Here is a 20,367-nt window from a genome sequence, read left to right as displayed (position 1 = left end):
CGCAAAAATGAAATTGGAAATTGTTAGCAAGTCAACCCACGAAACGCATGGGTCCGGGTTTGAGTCCTAGTCTAACACACTATTCTATCGTGCTACAACTGTCTCACTACAAAATTTTTATTTCCACAAAAACTTAGATAACTGATAACTAACTGAAACCCTCAGCTGCCGCCAGGTGTCGTTGATATATCTCGGTGTGGACAGCTGAAAACGTGTGCCCCGACCGGGACTCGAACCCGGGATCTCCTGCTTACATGGCAGACGTTCTATCCATCTGATCCGCTGAGGACACAGATGAATAGCGCGACTGCAGGGACTTATCCCTTGCACGCTTCCCGTGAGACTCACATTCCCAACTGTCCATAATTCTACATATGTAATGTACCTTATAGACATTTGCCCATCCACTCATTACTCGCGCACGCTTTGGCGATTCCCATAAGAGTTTGGGCAACCTGTGCGCATTCGCACAGACGAAGGTCAATGACTGGGTAGCCTTTAACTATGTGTTCTCGAAAGAACAGATACAAGCGTGCGCGAGTAATGAGTGGATGGGCAAATGTCTATAAGGTACATTACATATGTAGAATTGTGGACAGTTGGGAATGTGGGTCTCACGGGAAGCGTGCAAGGGATAAGTGACTGCAGTCGCGCTATTCATCTGTGTCCTCGGTGGCTCAGATGGATAGAGCGTCTGCCATGTAAGCAGGAGATCCCGGGTTCGAGTGCCGGTCGGGGCACACATTTTCAGCTGTCCACATCGAGGTATATCAACGACACCTGTCGGCAGCTGAGGGTTTCAGTTATCATTTATTCCAAGGCAAAGCTGCATGGTCATCAACAGTATCTATTCTTTCGAGAACATTTACTGTCTTCATATATACTTAGATAACCTTTCCTTACTTCCCAATCCCAATTCCACAGAAAGAAGGTGTGAAAATTACTGAACTATAAGTTTAATAAGTCACGGCTGCAAAATATTAACACGAGTCCTTTACAGAAGAAAGGAAAAACTCGTAGAAGCCGACCTTTAGGAAGATCAGTCTGGATACCGGAGAAATGTAGGAACACGCGAGGCAATACTGATCCTTCGACTTCTCACAGAAGAAGGCAAACGTACGTTTATAGCAACTGTATACTTCGAGAAAGCTTTTGGCAATGTTGACTGGAATACTTTCTTTCAAATTCTAAAAGTTCCAGAGGTAAAATTCAGGGAGCAAAAGGCTATTTACAATTTGTGCTGAGGGCAGTTATAAGTGTTCAGGGGCGTGAAAGGGAAGCAGTGGTTCAGAAGGGAGTGAGTGGAGTGACCCAATGTTATTCAATCTGTGTACTGAGTGAGCAGGACAGGGAAAAAAGAAAAATATGGAGTATGAATTAAAGTCCAGGGAGAAGAAATAAAACTTTGAGGTTTGCCGATTACATTGTAATTCCGTCAGAGAAAGCAAAGGACTAGGAAGAGCAGTTGAACGGAATGGACAGTATCTTGAAAGGAGGATATAAGATAAACATCGACAAAAGCAAAACAAGGCTAATGGAATGTAGTCGAATTAAATCAGGTGATGCTGAGGGAATTAGATTAGGAAATGAGACACTTAAAGTAGTAAAGGAGTTTTGCTATTTGGGGAGCAAAATGATGGTCAGAGTATACAGGATATAAAATGCTGGCTGGCAATGACAAGAGAAGCATTTCTGAAGAAGAGAAATTTGTTAACATTGAGTATTGATCTAAGTGTCAGGAAGTCCTTTCAGAAAGTATTTGTATGGACTGTAACCATGTGTGGAAGTAAAACATGGACGATAAACAATTTAGACAAAAAAAGAATATAAGCTTTTGAAATGTGGTGCTACAGAAGAATGCTGCAGATCAGATTACGTTACTAATGAGGAGGTACTGAATAGATTTGGGGAGGGGGTAAAAATTGTAGAGGGAGACCGAGAGATGAATACAGTACGCAGATCAAGAGGGATGTAGGTTGCCGTTGTTACTTGGAGATGAAGAGACTTGCAAAGGATAGAGTAGGATGGACAGTTGCATCAAACCAGTCTTTGGACGACAACAACATTTCAATTTCTTATTATCTGTAAGTATAGTACTTTCTCCACTAGGACATGTTACAAAGCACAAATCTAAGTGATAATGGTTAGTAAGTTCACATTAATGCAAATTTATTTCAATCATGGTGTGCTTATCTTTAAGAGATCTTTTTGGAGAAGATCAAAAATAGCTGTGCATGTTTCTGGCACAGTCCTGAGTGTTTGAGCTGATATCGCACAACTGAGCTTCAGCTTCTCTTAGCTCCTTCCAGTGGCTAAAAACTGAAGTGTGGCAACAAGCCATTCTTTAGGAGAAATAGATTCCCTCCTCCTAGTATCTTACTTTTGAATAAGATTGGAAACTTGTGCAAGGAGGTCTCCTCGTTCATTCATAAACAGTTTTTATAACCTTGTGGCTCGTTGACAGCTAGTTGTGACAATAGAGACATATGATTAAATTTATTTTGCTCTAATAGGTATTTATTTGCCGACAAGCAAGGTGGTTTTCCTTTTTCCTCATCAAATACGGCTACAACCAATACAAAATCTACTGCACACATGACACTGTACCAACACTAGGTCTGAAGCTCGACAATGTATGAAGTACACCCAACCTGTTGGGTTTGCTGCTGGGTTGGTTGTCAGGTGCTTGTCAGCCAACACGTTCAACTGTCTATGGGTGTCATAAAACCTGCTGTTCTGTGAGGTAGGCATGCAGAGGCAGCACACAAGCACTGACAGGGCATGGATGCTGAAGGAAATCAGGCATGTCATTTGCCTTTAAGTTATTTATAGGAAACACAGAAAACCTAAATCTGGATGACTGGAAAGGGATTTGAACTGCCAGTCTCCTGATTCAGACCACTACACCACCTCACTTAGTATAAACAGTATTTTTTCCATACATCTTCCAACATGCAGTAACTGGTCAAAAGAAAGTCCCAAATGCATTTAAGTCTTAAACAGTGATGGATGCTATGTATAAAAATGCTACTATTCAGTTTCTGATTCCAACCCACTAACTTTCTAAGAAGATAGAAATAGGCTGGTGCTCATGTTAGTAAGCCAAGCTGCTTATGCAAATCTGTACACTTGGTTTCAGAGAGGCCTCAAATTGGCAGATGCAAGTAGGTGTACTGGGCAGGTTGTGGCACAAAGTAGAATACTGATAACGTTATCGTAATGATCTTGACCTTTGACCCCAATAACAACTTCGTTACTTGGGCTCTGACATTCTCTCCTGGAGCCAATCCCCCCCTCCCCTCACTCTCTCTCGAATACCCCACCCCACCCCTCCAAAGTGCTTGGTGGCCATTGTACTTTTTCAGTCAATGGGCATAGAGCTCATGGGCTCCCCTATTCACACTATCAATTGTGCAGACAGTGCCACAACCAGTCATCCACCAGCAGCAGGAGCACCAGTAGCCACAGCAAGCAGCCAGTGAGTATTAACAAATAATAGTATTCATCAAAATATTGATAGAATCATAGTCTTGCTATTATAACTGTTTTAATGTTGCTTTTTCAGCAGCACTACGTTACAGGTGCATCGTGTGTTCAATTGACAAGACACTCGAGAAGAATTTCACAAGTGTCTTTGTTGTAAAAATCTAGCAAAGAAATATGCTCAGTTTTCTACATCAAGACTGGAGGGGCATGATAAGTGAGGAGGAGCCCAAGACTGTAGACAGGTGGAATGTTGTTCAGCAAATAATGGCAATGCAGCAGAATTGCAAGAATATGCATTACATGACAAACACACCACACTGCACGTGTTGGACTTCTAAACCTGTCCTAAAATGCCGATCCAGTCTCCCACCATGCAAGAAGCACTGGTAATTCATCTATAATTATGTTTTTACATTTGTACGACATTATACTTAGAGCTTTATTTTTTGTTATTACAATTAAATTGGTAGCAGAAGTGTTTACAGCAGTCTGTAAATAGTGTGTGAAGCAGTGATGTGGTGTCGAAAATAAAAATAAAAAAGAACAACAAATATGGTAACTATCTGTATCAGTACATGTTAGTTGTACTGAACTGTTGGTGCAGTACGTAGACTTTTGGGTTAGCATGCAGGAGGTTGAGGGTTCAATCCTGGATTGAGGCCTATGTTTTTTTATTCAGTAAATGTAGTCCAGGTGGTACAGTATCTGGCATCTTAATCACCAGCAGCGATTACAGTGGGTCCTCTTGAAAACATCTGCACTTATACTACAATCGTAGAAATGGAAGATTGGTCAGCTTTGAAAGAAACCCTTTCCATGTCGTGGATGAGAATTTATTCACCCACTTCACTACTAGTGCGAAACCTATTTTCTTTGTACCCTCCTCCAATGGTCCCATAGATTAGGACCAACTATTATTCTTGCCTCGTTCAGGTCCAATACATTTCGTTAGGGCCTTACGTCACCAGTAGGACTAGCAACGTGGTTTGCTAATAATGTCCAAACTCTGTTACTATTTGTATGTGTTATCTCCAGGGTCCCACTAATTATGCTGGTAACTGCATGCTTTTTAGTATGTATCTCAATGCATTATTATTATTATTATTATTATTATTATTATTATTATTATTATTATTATTTCTTTCTTTTCTCAGACGTTATGTCTGCTCAAAAATGGAAAGTGACGCGGACCTTGATCAAGCGTGACTTTCTTTTAACTGTACGGTATATGTTATATTGCATTTAGGAACTTTCGGGTAATTGAACATGTATCAATAATTACGGATTTCTGTAGTTGTATATATAAGTTTGGATGTAGCTGTATTGCATTGATGTACTGGTGGATATTGTGTGGTATGACTCCTGTAGTTGATAGTATAATTGGTATAATTCCAACTTTATCCTGATGCCACACGTCCTTGACTTCCTCAGCCAGTTGGATGTATTTTTCAATTTTTTCTCCTGTTTTCTTTTGTATATTTGTTGTACTGGGTATGGATATTTCGATTAGTTGTGTTAATTTCTTCTTTTTATTGGTGAGTATTATTATTATTATTATTATTATTATTATTATTATTATTATTCTATTGATGAGATTGTGGAAACATCACGTCTATTACTGTTAGGGAAACAGTGCAATTCGAAACCGAACATTTCACAATTAGTGGTGTCGGGATGAATCATGCAGAATAATATCTGTCAGAGGGGTAATGCGTGTTAGGTGAAATAGTGCACAGGACTGACAGCGTGTTTATACTGTGTGTGCTGTCCACCAGACAAGAACTAGTTGCGAGTGGAGTAACGTGCCTGTGACAGACTCCAATGTACATGCACACACATATCAAATCTTCTCATTGTAAACCTCTAAACCAGTGTGGCAGATATATGGCAAACACAGACGATGAAGTTGTGGATATACTTCTGGTCCTTGGCGCATCTGATAACTGGGCTGGCATTGCCGTTCATGAATATGCTGCTAGATATCCTCATCAATGCTATCCAGATAAAAATGTGTTTCGTCATCTGGAGCTGCACCTTTGGGAGTCAGGTTCTCTCCTTCCACCATCGCATGACATAGATCATGCACTGACTCTCTGTACTCCAGCTACTGAGGAAGCTATTCTGGAGGTTATACACCAAGAACCTTAGCGAAGTACACGTAGCGTAGCAAGGCATCTTCGTGTCTCACAACGCACGGTCACTAACGTGTTGCTCGAGCGTGCACTGCACTCTCATCAGTATACTTTCACGCAACACCTACATCCTGCAGATCGCCATCAGCGGATGCAGTTCTGTGAATGGTCTCAACAACAACAGGATGCCAACAATGACTTTGTGAACACCATAATATGGTCGGATGAAGCATCATTCCCTTGTGAGGATGTCTTCAATATGCACAATGCCCACATGTCACCCATGACCGTGGACTTCAAGTTCGTTTTTGGTATCAACGTCTGGGCCAGCTTATTGGGCAACAGGTGTTTGGGAACCTACATGTTGCCTGACTGGTTGACTGCACGAAGGTATCATACATTCCTCTCAAAGTATCTGCCTGATGTGCTGGAAGATGTTCCACATGTTCGGTAGAGGATATGGTTCCAACATGATGGTGCACCTCAACACTTAGTGTGCGACAGTTTTTGGACAGAACATTTCCAGGGAAATGGCTCGGATGTGGAGGTCCAGTCGTATGGCTATCACATTCACCTAATCTAAATCCCCTGGATTTCTTCCTGCGAGGCCACTCAAAGGAACCTGTATGATTCAGCGAGTTGCGCAATGTCTGGACATGCAGGGAGCTTGCTTTGAGCGTCTGTTGTTGTGAGGACAATGTATTCAGTTGTGATGTTCATGCAGTCATTAATATGGACATTATTATGATCACTGGGTGCTAATGTGCGACATCTGAGCACTCATATTACAGGTAGTATAAATGACAAGTAGATGTTGTGTTATTGTACTGTGCTATCATCTTTACCATCTCGAAATTGATACTGTTTTTGTAGTTATTCTTTTCTATGACAGGTCATTTGTTTGAACTGTCTATTTTTTGTTTGTCTAACCACATATTTGTTACGTTCAGAGTTACAAAATGTTGTAAATTCAGGATACATGTGACCTAAGAAACAGTGTATATTACAGTATGAAATGCCAGAATGAAATTAGCAAGTAAACAAACGCACCCCAACCCAGGATCGAACCCTCGGCCTTGTGCATGCTAACCCAAAAGTCTACCCACTGCACCAACAGTACAGTACGACCAACATGTACTGATGCAGATAGTTACCATACATGTGGCTACAGTGTTGTCAGATTGTCACTCTTTAACGCCCTTTTTCTGCCTGAAGTACTTGCCAGACGAAATTTTGTGACAGACATTTTTTTATCGCTGGAATGTGAGGTGTTGCACTGCAAAGGCCGAGTGCGTGAATTTTGCTTCACCCTGCATAATGAACTAATTGAAAAAGAAAAAGAAGAAGAAGAATAAGAAGAAGAAGAAGAACTGAATCACAATGTAATTTTCAATGTGAAAAACCATTCTGTACATATCATTGCAGTTGATGCCACAAAGACATGTAAGTACACTTTGTCTTTTATGAGAGTGAGAGTATGCTTCCATTATAGGATCTCTGATTTCAAGAAAGTGATTAAGGGCAGCACTCTGCAGACACCAACAAATGCTTATATAATTGGGTTTAACATGAGCCCCAGATGAGCTTTATCATCTGAATGGCTAACACATTGAAAAATCCCCCCAAGATAAATCATGCATTTATTGTATGCGTTAAAATTATGTGTGAACATCATGTGAGATCATTAAAGCTCAGTCGGTATAATACTAGATTCATATGTAGCATCAGTAGTACTATTAACATGACAGACTAATTTTACCTATGCTCATCACATACATTTTATGAACAAAAAACCACTTGTAATAAGGACTTTTTATTGCTTTTTTCTCTATATCCTACAAAATGCATTTTAATGGACGGTGGTCCATCAATCTGACACTGCCCATTCACATAAGCGTGCTTACAGTAGGCTCCACATTTAGAAATAACAGCATTATTTTTGAACACTTTAAGTAACAAATGAAATCCATGTAGGATATCACACAATCATGGTATAACTTACACGGGAAATAGATAATCAACAGCATTCGGACACTGCCATTTTTTCCAAGTTTTTCATAAACATCAAAGTGCACCTTACACACATTTTTAGATTTTACATGAAGCACATACAGAATAGTTACTCCATAATCTTCAAATGGAACCAGTGTGCACCATTCTGCAGTAATAATTTGCTGTAGCACAGTTTACACATTCTGCTAAGGTGATTCTGTCATAAATACTGGGGTCCTTCCTTCACCATTGTCATCACCCTACAGCAGCAGCAGAGATTTGAATCCACTACGAGATATATCTGCACTCACCATCAGCAATACATTCACCACATTCACAAAAGTTAATGGTGAGAGCAAATATCCTACAGTGCGACATTCAAGCATCAAGAAACATGACGACATTGCTACTGTGACTTTAAACTGACTGCTGTGCTCATTGCACACTTACATTTATATGCTTCAAATGCTGCAACACTGCTAGTGAAAAATCTACATAAGCAGGTAATGGAAGCTCAACTGCTGTCATATGACCAAGTGAACTTCAACAAGTCATGTCCTACATTTCAGCTACTCACTGTGCAGCAAGTATGCAGTCATGTAAGTATTAGTACTGATACAATTAATGTAGTCAGAAAAATTAACCCCAAATATAGTGACCCCAAAGTAATACTTTCCAGAGATGAATGGAACTGCCTGTTTGTTAACTCAATGCAGATGGAATCAATCTTCTGTGGAAGCATACAGTCGTAGTAAGTAGTGTTGGGCAACCATATAGTTACAGCAGGAGGCATCTGAACAGTAAAACTCTCTAATGAGAGTGAATGTATGTACTTGCAGGAAACTACCTTCAACAACTTAACGTATGGTAGTTATGCGATCCAATAGGCACTGGCCACAGATTCAGCTAGCAAACAACCATTAACAGATTTTACTGTAGCCAGTACAGCAACCCCCCCCCCCCCACCGGAGGAAACAGTTGCTCATTTTCATGATACCTGCAGCTTGTCAATGGATGGAACAATGTATGATGCAGTTGTGCTACATACTGGCATGAAGCTCCATTTGTTTGCATACCCAGCAACATGTATGAGTTTATAAAAATAAAAAAGCATGAAGTAAGTCACATTTGTATTATTTACACTGATCAGCCAGGACCTTAAGACCACTTACCTAACAGCCAGTATGTCCACCGCTGGCACTGATAACAGCAGTGAAGCATCATAGCACGGAAGCAATGTGGCCTTGTTGGGTTGCTGGCATCACATCTGCACACACAAGTCACCTAATTCACGTAAATTCTGAGTAGGGTGATGGCGATGAGCTCTGACGCCACATTCAATCACATCCCAAATGTGTACGATCGTGTTCAAATCCAGAGAGCTGTGGGGGGGGGGGGGGGGGGGGAAGGAAACTCACCACTGTGCTCCTCGATCAACTCCATAATACTACTGGCCTTGTGACAGGGTGTATCATCTTGCTGAAAAATGCCACTGCTGTCAGGAAACAGGATTGTCATGAAGGGGTGTACCTGGTCTTCAACCCATGTACGATACTCTCTGGCAGTCATCGTGCCTTGCATGAGCTCCACTGGACCCATGGATGCCCACATGAATGTTCCCCAGCACGTAATGGAGCTACCACCAGCTTGTCTCTGCCCCACAGCTGTTCCCCTGGAAGATGACGGATTCACATCCTCCCATCAGCATGATGAAGAAGGTATTGGGATTCATCAGACCATGCAGTACTCTACCACTGCACCAGCACCCAGTGTCAAAAGTTGTGTGCCCATTTCTGTCACAGTTGCTAATGTCGTGGTGTTAACATTGGAACAAGCATGGGCCGTCAGCTCTAAGGGACCATCACTAGGAATTTTTGGTGCACTGTGTGTTCAGACTCACTTGGACTATGCTTAGCATTAAAGTTTGATATTAGCTCTGCCACAATTCACCACTTGTCCTGTTTTATCAGTCGGCCATAATGGAAAACAAATGTATTTTATTTGAGCTAGACATATTCCTTGATTCCAAAGCTGTTGATCCATGACAGCACTAACCACAGAATCACTTTCAAACAGCACATTATAAATATAAAACGCATTTACCGGGTACATGCCAGTACCAACAATACGTTCAAGGAATTTATAAACATCTGCACAGATCACTGGGGTTATACACAGTACGGGTTTATGTTTGTTGAGAAAAGTAGGAAACTGACAGACATTATAGATGAAACTTCCAGGGGAGTTTTGCTATCAAAAAACAGTTTCAGTATATGATACAATATGTAATGGATGTGTTTGTTCGTATGTCGAGCATTCAGACTGATAGGAGGGTTATGCATAGACAGGAATAAAACGTTGGTATAAACAAGCCGAGTACATGGCTTTTCCTCCTTTCGTGTCCACGAAGTTCGCCATGACTATCTCAATGCAGGATTTCACTCTGCTTGTAAAGCTGTATTACAAGAATGATGACTGTGCACATGTCACTCTGCAGAAGTTCCAGACGCGGAAGGGTTTGAAAAAAGGCACTTGTCCGATGACTGCCATAGGTCTGGAGGAAAATGATTCAGAAATTTGAAAAGACGGGTTCTTTTGGTGTGCAAGCTGGTAGAGGGAGGAAATGAAATGATTCGACATCAGTGGAAACAGTGGCCACAGCAAGGCAGAAGGAGATTAGTGGTGGTGTGTAAACGTGTAGTGCATGAAGAATTGCCTGAACAATGGAAATACCCGTGAACATGGTGCGTAAAATCGCACGAAACATCCTTCTTTGCTATCCATTCAAAATTACCCATGTGCATGAGTTGCTTCTTGTTGACCTGCCAGCAAGAGAGTCCTCTACTTTAGAATTTCTTGCTCACATGGAAGTGGACAATGATTGGTTGTGGAACATTTTGTGGATAGACGAAGCACACTTCCATCTCACAGGATATGTGAATAAATAGAATTGTCAAATTTGGGCAAATGATAATCCACACGCAAATCAACCAGTACCACTGTGTGGTGCGGGTTTACGGCATCATTTATCATAGGGACATATTTTTTCGAAGAGACAGATGCTTCCGGTCCTGTTACCTGTAGAGTCACTGGTAAGTGCTGTGAGTGTCTTCTGTGCAACCCCTCCAAGAGCGTGGATGTGTGGATGGGATCATTTTTATGCAAGATGGTGCACCTCCGCATGTTGCAAAACCAGTTAAGCAGCTGCTGAAGCGCTATTTTGGAAATGCTAGAATTATCAGCCGCCATTTCCCTACAGTCTGGCCATCCCGATCACCTGACTTAATCCGTGTGCCTTCTGCCTGTGAGGCTATCTGGAAGATGTTGTGTTCAGTGTTCCAACTGCAAACTTAGCTGCACTGAAGGCACACACTGTGCAACACATTATGAATGTGACCCCGGAAACACTTCGATCAGTTGTGGAACATGGTGTTTCTCAATTTCAACTTATTGCAGAAAACAATGGACAGAATATTGAACATGTTTTGCACCAGTCACAGGGAAATTAATAATCTGATTTGATTTTGATTGCTGCTTTTTATGCGGTTTTTGGCCTCAGGACAATTAAAAATTAATGTGATTGATGCTTTTTATGTGGGTTGTTGACCTCAGGACAACTGAAAACTGATTTTTCCCATCCAATGTGATATGACTTTGCCATGGTGGATGGACTAACGTAACTAACAATATCACACCTGTACACCCATGGAGACCGAGTAGTACAGTTTGTTTAACGTCAAACGTACACCTTAGGCATTGTTGTATGATTAATTTGTCATTTGTAGTTGACCACTATTAAATTATCATGCTAACAGTGCCATCTACTGCTACATTTTGTAAATATTCATTTTTCTTGTGACATACATTTTCTCCCTTCTCTGATAGTATTCCGCCGCAATTTGATGTCAATCAGACCAGTGGTGTTATTCTACAGCAGTTTTAGAGTTTAAGTTTAATTATAATCACTGTGTATATTGCTTCAACAAGGCAAGCATTTTTCTCATAATTTCTTTTGCAAGCCAGAAGTGACCACAGAAAGAGATACCAGTTTTTATTTTGGACATTAATAATGGCCTTTTTATCAGCTACATCCCTTGGAAGGCAGATATGTAAGGATCCTCATGTATTTAATCACACACATTTACACTGCCCTCCATAAGTTTGGAAAAACTATCCTAAGTATCAGAACGGAGCAAGATGAGAGTGATCTATGTGAGTTATTGGTTAGAATACTGAATAGTATGCTCAGAGAACGATTAATAATAATACAGTATTGTATTGTTGAAGCAGTTCCATTAAACACGCCAGGTTGCACCAGTAGATGGCACGATCGTGTAGAGGTACCTTGTTTGCAGTTCTGTTCAGTTGTGGCTCAAAAATAGCTCTGAGGACTATGGGAGTTAACATCTGAGGTCCTCAGTCCCCTAGAACTTAGAACTACTTAAACCTAACTAACCTAAGGACATCACACACATCCATGGCCGAGGCAGGATTCGAAAGTGCGGCCGTAGCAGTCGTTCAGTTGTAGTTCTGTTTTTATGAAGGTATGTCACACTGCGAAAGAAGGTAGTACATGCAGCAAAAATGACTGAAAAAAATGGCACCAAGTGCTAGATTTCTTATGAATCAGGGGTAAAGATGATTACTTTACACCAAGAAGGCAATAGTGCTTGATAAATATAACATAAATTGAAGATTTTCATCATCAGCTGTCAAGACCATACACCAGCATCAAGATACAGACTCCTATTATTACCATCCTCACTCAGGAGCACACAGGAAAATACTGAACAATGGCAAAAGAATTTGGTAGTGACTAGTAAATGTCACAGGTTCAAAACTGTCTGTTAATTGACTGCTGAACTAAATACAACTAGGAATGCACCAGCGAATGAGTAAACAGTGAGACAGTGCCTGGCAGAAAATCTCAAGGGTTATGTAGCACCAAGGAAACCACTGTTGCACCCTGTTAACTAGAAGGAAAGACTTCAATGGGCTATGACGCACGAACATTGGACAGCATGGGATTGTGAAAGTGTTATTAACTCATGAATCCATGTACGATGTACTTGGAAGTAAACTATGTCAATTCACATGCCATTTAGCCTATGAACGCTTGAATCCTTAGTGTGTAATTCCAATTGTGAAACTTGGAGGGGGTTCCGTGGTGGTATGGGGGTCTTCCAGAGAGAATAAAGTCAGAGAATTCGTGAAATTAGGTGGAAAAATGGCCCAAATGGATTATCACGCCATTCTACAGCGACAAACCAAGACGACAACCCGAAACATACATCCTACTTGTGTTGGAATATGGGACGAGCTAGACACAAGGATAGGAAAACAGCTACTCATGAGTAGGACACACTTGTGGGGCCCTGCAGTAAGAATTGGGGGGAAATTCCAACTGAAATTCTGGCAAAATTGACCCATCGCATGTCGAAAGTATGCAAGCCAGTGATTAAAGCAAGGGGTTGCTATTTTGATGAATCTACAATTTAATATTTCCTTTTATCTGTGTATTGTTCGAGCTTATATAGACATGTAGAAAATAGTAAAATGCAATTTTATAATGTTTTTCCTTTCAGTTGTCCATAATCACTTGGCGTTTCCACACTTAAGGAGGGCAGTGTACATGTAAGTCCAAATACAGAACTCTACAGAGAGCTCACTCTGTATCAGCTCAGCTTCAGTGTACCATCACTAACCATTTAGAAACTGAGGTACCCCACATTACTGAACAGGCGGACACCCATTCATGATAAAAATCTGGTCTTGATATCCGAGCATGTTACTGATGTGAGTAATCAAGATCCTGTCTCCAAATGCACCTTGAATAAATGTAAATGGTAATTCTGTGAGACATACCTGTACATCCTCATCTTCACTGTCGGAACAGGCGGCTGGGCTCCTGCTGGCAGAGAGCCACTATTACTACATTGACCCCACATCGATGGCCCAGGTTCTGCAGATCGTGTTGCTGCTCATGACGATCCCGCCACTAGTGCAGGTGCAGCCACTACCAACAGTCGGGCTAACCAACTCAAAGGCCAAGGCTGCCAGTGAGGGGGCCACACTGTGTAGAGGTCATAAGACCGCCATTTCCCAATTACTCTGCTCAGAAGAGAAGAACAAAATTGATTCGTATCTAATGATTCAGAAGTAAATATTAGCAACAACAACAACAAAGGTAATAGTAAACAGTATTCCATTATTGAAGATAATTTTTGGGTACTTACATAAAAAATGTTTGTTGTGCTCATTGCCAAAATATACATCCAGCAGCCCATAATCAACATGCATTAGAAGAGTATTCAGCATGTGTGACGGAGGTGTGTGGCACTGGCTGGGGAAAGTGTCTGACACAATTCACTCCCAAATTACAATACAAGCGCTGATGCACCAGCGGTTGATAGTGGTGTCTTAAAACTGATATTCTCATCATGCACACCTACAAACAAAAGCATCTCATAAGTAAAAACAAAAAATATTATTACTGTAGAATAAAGAAAGAATTATTACTCACATATCTGCTTCTGAGCAGTCATTCGCCAGGGATCATCTTCAGCAGCCACTGGGTTGAGACTTCAGAGTGATTTGATGTCTATCACAACTAGAAATGAAGATATAGAACACATGAGAGAATTTCTCGCACATATGTGATATTATCATTCTGTTCAAATGTTCAACAATATTTGGTTCCAAATGTGAAAATACAAAGTAGTGTCATATTCCATACCAATCGACTACAGTCTTGATATACTTGTTTTAGAATTCATCACCACAATTGGTTCACAGATTATGTAAGCATATGTTCATTTCTGTCTGCACCAGATGTTCAAACATATGTGCAACATAACCAATCTTTGCTTTAACAGGCAGACCCAATGTGAATTTGGAATATGTATCTATAACCATTAATATAAGAGGTATTCAGAATACAAGTGGTGCAAGTCCAGAAAAATGTTACTGAGATATTGATGGATAAAGATACATGGATATAAAAAAACAGCATTCACTTTACAAACATAAATTTACTTTATTTTGAAACAGACAACTGTACTTCACTTGTTAGATACAAAACGGAGTACACAGAAGAAGCATTGGAGACTGTAACAATATTTGGAATGGAAAATATGGACTTGCTTACTCGTCTCCTGAAAACTATACAAAAAAAAACAGTACACAATATAACAGCGCAATGTTTAATATTTCCATATCCCTTCTTGTTTTGGTTACATTTACCTACGTATCAACACACAGAACAATTCAATTCATCATTGCCATAAGACTCAGCATCAGTTTCATCAAACCTTTTGTGACTTGTGTCTGCAACGCAATGAATATGTCTGAAGAATTGGTGCTGAATGGGAGGAATAAAAGGCAGTAAATACAACATATCCTTCTTTGTGTCCATAACTGCATGTTTCTGCTGGTAGAGAATGTCTTGTTCTGGTAGCTGACATACCGGTCTTCCTTTATCTTTCTTTGACAAATTAAGTTCATCGAACTGAATTTCAGCATCAAGGCTGTTTTTGTATTTAAGTGAATATGTACATCCCTTTTCGTTCCTCAACCACTACATGTCTAGCCAATTCACTTTGTGACCATCAACTGCTTTGTTCAGGTTTACAATTACTGTTCCCTATTTCTTCATGGACAAAAAGTCAGTATGCATCATGTGAACTGTTCTAAACGAATTTTTCCTTCTTGGATTCTTTCATAATTGTTATCTAGCCATTTAGCAAATAAATATTAATTGCTTTTCTACCCTTTGCTCTTACTAATCCAAAGTTGGCATTATTTGGTAGGTATGAATTTCTGCTTCTGAGCAGTCATTCGTCAGAGATCATCTTCAGCACCCACTGGGCATTCCTGGACTAACACGCAGTACATTTTGGAAATAGGCAAATCTGCTTTCAAGTAATTTCTTTAAGAATTTTTGTTTCTTGTGTAATGACTTTTATAGGCTGGCAATGATTTTTTTATGTTCCATTCATCCATGTCATCAGTTTTATTGCCTGGGGTCTTCTAGCCACGAGAGTCAACTACAGCAGAAACGTCCAGCTTTGATATGCAATGGTAAAGTAGCCCATTGGATATCTGAAATGTGTTCAGAAATAATGCTTTACAAACCTGGACGCTTTGGTTTTCCACCCCTAGCAAATACACTCCTGGAAATGGAAAAAAGAACACATTGACACCGGTGTGTCAGACCCACCATACTTGCTCCGGACACTGCGAGAGGGCTGTACAAGCAATGATCACACGCACGGCACAGCGGACACACCAGGAACCGCGGTGTTGGCCGTCGAATGGCGCTAGCTGCGCAGCATTTGTGCACCGCCGCCGTCAGTGTCAGCCAGTTTGCCGTGGCATACGGAGCTCCATCGCAGTCTTTAACACTGGTAGCACGCCGCGACAGCGTGGACGTGAACCGTATGTGCAGTTGACGGACTTTGAGCGAGGGCGTATGGTGGGCATGCGGGAGGCCGGGTGGACGTACCGCCGAATTGCTCAACACGTGGGGCGTGAGGTCTCCACAGTACATCGATGTTGTCGCCAGTGGTCGGCGGAAGGTGCACGTGCCCGTCGACCTGGGACCGGACCGCAGCGACGCACGGATGCACGCCAAGACCGTAGGATCCTACGCAGTGCCGTAGGGGACCGCACCGCCACTTCCCAGCAAATTAGGGACACTGTTGCTCCTGGGGTATCGGCGAGGACCATTCGCAGCCGTCTCCATGAAGCTGGGCTACGGTCCCGCACACCGTTAGGCCGTCTTCCGCTCACGCCCCAACATCGTGCAGCCCGCCTCCAGTGGTGTCGCGACAGGCGTGAATGGAGGGACGAATGGAGACGTGTCGTCTTCAGCGATGAGAGTCGCTTCTGCCTTGGTGCCAATGATGGTCGTATGCGTGTTTGGCGCCGTGCAGGTGAGCGCCACAATCAGCACTGCATACGACCGAGGCACACAGGGCCAACACCCGGCATCATGGTGTGGGGAGCGATCTCCTACACTGGCCGTACACCACTGGTGATCGTCGAGGGGACACTGAATAGTGCACGGTACATCCAAACCGTCATCGAACCCATCGTTCTACCATTCCTAGACCGGCAAGGGAACTTGCTGTTCCAACAGGACAACGCACGTCCACATGTATCCCGTGCCACCCAACGTGCTCTAGAAGGTGTACGTCAACTACCCTGGCCAGCAAGATCTCCGGATCTGTCCCCCATTGAGCATGTTTGGGACTGGATGAAGCGTCGTCTCACGCGGTCTGCACGTCCAGCACGAACGCTGGTCCAACTGAGGCGCCAGGTGGAAATGGCATGGCAAGCCGTTCCACAGGACTACATCCATCATCTCTACGATCGTCTCCATGGGAGAATAGCAGCCTGCATTGCTGCGAAAGGTGGATATACACTGTACTAGTGCCGACATTGTGCATGCTCTGTTCCCTGTGTCTATGTGCCTGTCGTTCTGTCAGTGTGATCATGTGATGTATCTGACCCCAGGAATGTGCCAATAAAGTTTCCCCTTCCTGGGACAATGAATTCACGGTGTTCTTATTTCAATTTCCAGGAGTGTATTTAAATGACGTTGATTTCTAATTTGCAGAACCATTTCGTGGCAGTCTCCTTTGCACACTGAATGACTGCACTGTTGCCCGAAGATAAATAGTTTGTTGTGAATAGTCACCCAGGTTCAAAAAAGAATCAAACAGTCCTAGATTGATCTCTGTTACTCCTGTGGAGTATTTCAATCGATGCGCAGAGATTCTGTTGGTAAAACATTTTCTGTAACCAATTTTCCTTTTCTGGTTAGTAGGCCCACTCTTGTCCAGTATTTCGGAGACTTTCTCTTTAGTTGGTCTTCCAGGTCTCCACATTTCATGTACTTTTTCTTCCTCCCTCTCCTTTAATGGTAACCGACTATTCTCTACGATTCCCTCTCTCAGCCGTATAACAAAAACTATAATAAAAATAGCTATTACAAACACCAAAGAAAATTCGAGAGAAATTATATTCCATTAGCGGCTTCAAAAACAGGTATGTTGTTGTCAGACCAAGCATACAAATAGTATAAGTGATAAAAATGTGACCTTTGATTCTCAGTACGTTCTAAATAACATTTCTTTACCTTCATTTTCTTCTGAAAGTCGCCTTTGTCCACAGTAACGATGCTTTGATGTAACGCAACTGGAAAACTTTGAAAGTGTGGACCTGCCTCACTTGGCGTTCGAAACAATAAACCGCTGTTTCAGTTGCCAAGTAAAGTGCTGCCATCTGGTACCACAAATCTCAACTAGGGACTTCATTTACTAACAAGGGAACCTCCCCATCGCACCCCCTCAGATTTAGGTATAAGTTGGCACAGTGGATAGGCCTTGAAAAACTGAACACTGATCAATCGAGAAAACAGGAAGAAATTGTGTGGAACTATGAAAAAATAAGCAAAATATACAAACTGAGTAGTCCATGCGCAAGATAGGCAACATCAAGGATACTGTGAGCTGAGGAGCGCCGTGGTACCGTGGTTAGCGTGAGCTGCTGCGGAACGAGAGGTCCTTGGTTCAAGTCGTTAACCTTCTTTATTTTCATGTTTACTTTCTTTATTTTCGCAAAGTTATGATCTGTCCGTTCGTTCATTGACGTCTCTGTTCACTGTAATAAGTTTAGTGTCTCTCTTTTGCGACCGCACCCCAATACCGTTCGATTAGTAGACGAAAGGACGTGCCTCTCCAATGGGAACCGAAAACATATGATCGCAAGGTCATAGGTCAACCGATTCCTCCACAGGAAAACACGTCTGATATATTTTATACGACACTGGTGACGGCATGTGCGTCACATGACAGGAATATGTTGTCGACCCACCTAACTTGTACACTTGGCGAATGGGTAAAAAGATTCTTCTGCCTTGCCCGATTTAGGTTTTCTTGTGGATGTGATAATCACTCCCAAAAACATAAGAGTTTGTCACATAAACTGCAACAAATGAATGTAGTAACAGCTTCACAGTAGCATAGTTTTCCCTATGCTCTGTCAAAACATGTTTTTAACGTTTTCCATTTTTTCCGTGTGTAGACCGTCAAATCCTGCATATGTCCAAGCAAAGTCTGAACATGTCCTGGAATCTTGGAGAATGAAGTTGATTATCTGTGAGTGCCTGTACTTTGATAATTGTCTGAAAATAAAAAATTAAACTTTTCACTCGAGGGAAGACTTGAACCAAGGACCTCTCATTCCGCAGCAGCTCACGCTAACCACGGCGCTCTTCAGTTCACACTCTCCTTGACGTTCCTATCTTGCGCATGGACTACTCAGTTTGTATATTTTGCTTATTTTTTCCATAGTTCCACACAACTTCTTCCTGTTTTCTCGATTGATCTGTGTTCAGTTTTTCAAGGCCTATCCACTGTGCCAACTTATAACTAAATCTGAGGGGGGTGAGATGGGAAGGTTCCCTTGTAAATAGTCTCCGGGAAAGAAAATGTAATCCATAGTGTACAACGCCTCTGTTCTCAAAACACGAATTTTTTGGATTTACACAACTTGTACTCTGATCGCCTCATATATCTGAAACCTCTATTCACCCATGAATACTGTATTATACTGACAAGATCTGTCAGCTATGAATTATCCAAACTTCTTGTTTTAATGCTTCTATGTGGGAATATTTGGTGTTCTATATTGTTACTCGATGTGTCTTTTCCATTAGTTCTGAAATTATTGATATAATTTCATTCGATTGTTTTGTTTAATGGCACAAAAACAACTAAGGTCATCCGCGGCAACGTCAGACCCGTAGAACACGACTACAACAAAGGAGTTAAAAGCGACTACTAGTTAAGCCCAATCGATGGAAGGCAAGACGAGTAAAAACAAGGCCTTTCTCATGGAGAAAGGTCCATAAAATATGCTACAGAGACAAAGGAGGTCCTGAACTAAAGATTAAATGTCCTTCGCCATATTGCTACGACGGAGAAAAAGTAAAACCTAGGCGACAGCCCGTGCGTCGGTCGCTAAAACGGCCGGTAATTCAGACGACAAACATAAATTAGAACGTACGTTGTTAAAAAAGGCATTCCGCCAGGAAATGGCCAACCGAAAAGGTTGATGACAATGAGCAAAAAGTGGAGGGGGATCACCACTTAACAAATGACGATGGCTGAAACGACAGTGCCCAACACGCAACCTAGCTCTCGCGGCTAGTGAACCAAGAGGTCCGCGAAGCTGCTAGGGGAGGTTTAATTCCCCGGGGCTTGTTCCCATGAAAGGAAGACCAGTGGTGATGCCAAAGTGACACCACCTGTTGACAGACGGCAAGACAGAGATTATTGGAGGGAATGGAGGAACTAGCAGGACAAGGTACGACGACTGCAGCCTTGGCAGCAGGTTAAGCGGCCTCGTTTCCCATTAGACTGACGTGATCATGGGACTCTCATAAACATCACATGGCTTCATCAAGAGTGAACAATTGAAAGCTTTCCTGGACGCCGTGATCTAAGGAATGGATGGTATACTGCATACAGTGGCTCTGAAGGGCACAGAGTGTCGGAGCAAACGACACAATTGAATAGCCTGTATCGCCAAAAGTACTGGGTGGCCTGACACAGGGCGAAGAGCTGCGCAGTAAATACTAAGCAGTGTTCTAGAAGCCGATACCGAAAATCGTCGGTGCCAATGACGAAGGCACACCTGAAACCACCACTGCAAGAGCCACCAGCGCACACAAAGGTACTATCGCGAAGTT

At 42.0% G+C, this 20,367-nt stretch overlaps 1 long non-coding RNA gene across 3 annotated transcripts in view; it reads right to left on the bottom strand.

The window, feature by feature from the left end:
• Positions 1 to 20,367, bottom strand: part of LOC124723143 — a 212,341-nt gene that overhangs the window by 7,211 nt on the left and 184,763 nt on the right. For 2 of the 3 annotated variants that reach the window (XR_007006517.1, XR_007006516.1), the window contains 3 exons: positions 14,134 to 14,220; positions 13,847 to 14,058; positions 13,476 to 13,721 (listed from right to left, as the gene is read on the bottom strand). This is a non-coding gene — a long non-coding RNA (uncharacterized LOC124723143). Of the gene's footprint in view, positions 1 to 8,782; positions 8,878 to 13,475; positions 13,722 to 13,846; positions 14,059 to 14,133; positions 14,221 to 20,367 lie in introns of all 3 variants that reach the window. The other variant, XR_007006518.1, reaches the window with a different exon arrangement.

Source organism: Schistocerca piceifrons, chromosome X (genome assembly GCF_021461385.2).
Source record: "Schistocerca piceifrons isolate TAMUIC-IGC-003096 chromosome X, iqSchPice1.1, whole genome shotgun sequence".
NCBI lineage: Eukaryota > Metazoa > Arthropoda > Insecta > Orthoptera > Acrididae > Schistocerca > Schistocerca piceifrons.
The sequence above is the reverse complement of the archived record's forward strand: the minus strand, read 5'-3'. Positions and strand labels throughout refer to the sequence as shown.